Source organism: Triticum aestivum, chromosome 7B (genome assembly GCF_018294505.1).
Source record: "Triticum aestivum cultivar Chinese Spring chromosome 7B, IWGSC CS RefSeq v2.1, whole genome shotgun sequence".
Classification (NCBI taxonomy): domain Eukaryota; kingdom Viridiplantae; phylum Streptophyta; class Magnoliopsida; order Poales; family Poaceae; genus Triticum; species Triticum aestivum.
In genome coordinates, this window is record NC_057813.1 from 192869898 (window position 1) to 192871431 (window position 1534).

A 1534-nucleotide genomic window follows, 5' to 3' on the forward strand; every position below is an offset into this window, starting at 1 on the left:
GAAATACGCCAACCCAACATCGACCATTGGAGACACCTGTAGTACTCCTTTATAATCACCCAGTTACGTTGTGACGTTTGGTAGTACCCAAAGTGTTCCTCCGGTAAACGGGAGTTGCATAATCTCATAGTCATAGGAACATGTATAAGTCATGAAGAAAGCAATAGCAACATACTAAACGATCGGGTGCTAAGCTAATGGAATGGGTCATGTCAATCAGATCATTCTACTAATGATGTGACCTCGTTAATCAAATAACAACTCATTGTTCATGGTTAGGAAACTTAACCATCTTTGATTAACGAGCTAGTCAAGTAGAGGCATACTAGTGACACTCTGTTTGTCTATGTATTCACACATGTATTATGTTTCCGGTAAATACAATTCTAGCATGAATAATAAACATTTATCATGATTATAAGGAAATAAATAATAACTTTATTATTGCCTCTAGGGCATATTTCCTTCATTGGAACTACCTCCGCATCTCTCCAGAGTCCACGATGTCTTCCATGTTTCCCAACTCAGGCGTTGCTTCTCGGATCCTATCCATGGAGTGGACCACGAAACGCTTGATCTCCAAGATAATCTCACGTATCGAGAGTACCCCGTTCGTATCCTCGATCAAGCTAAGCGTACCACTCGACGTCATAATATCAAGTTTCTCAAGGTTCAATGGCGCACCATTCTGAGAATGAAGCAACTTGGGAAAGGGAGGATCGTCTTCGACTCGAGTATCCCGCCTTCTTCCCGGAGGAACCCCGATCTCGGGACGAGATTCTTTTGAGTGGGGGTGAGTTGTCACACCCTAGCTAGTTCATGCATTAGAGTGTTGCATCATGTCTATCATTTCATCAGAAACTTGAAATGGGGATGACAGAACCCCCAGCCCCCTCTGAAAACAACTAGGGTTTACTAAAAATAATTTCAATGAACCTGAAATGCCCTTCTAAAATGTCCATCATTTTTGTCCTGGTTCAGAACCTCTGCCAAAAGTGTTGCACCATTTTCTAGGTCATCTTAGGGTTTTTGAATTAAATGATAAGTATTTGAATTTGGGCATTTAAAATTATATAAAATATTTCAAATGATCAAATATCTCCAAACTAAAATGTTTCATGTTGGAAATAATCCAACTATGGACCAGAAGCAGTTTGGTGATTTTAGGAGTTGCCTAAGTATTTTTAATAATTCAACAAACTTACAGAATAAATAAAAAACAAAAAAACAGAAAGGAGGGAAACTTACCTGGCGCCTGCAACCCGGCCCACCTACCGGCCCAGCCCAGCGCCGCGCCAGCGAGCTGCTTGCCGGCCAGGCAGGCAGGCAGGTGCTCGACGGCGAGCACCGCATGGGTGCCACGCACCTGCTCGCCGCCTCGCCGCTCCACTTGCCCGGCTAACGCCGTGGATCGACCCCTCTCTCTCCCCCGAACCCCCCAGACGTCCCCTCTCCTCTAAAGCTCCTCCCCCTCGCGCTCCCCAGCCATGGCCGATGCCACCGCCGCCGCTCCATCGCCGTAGCCGCGCTCCCC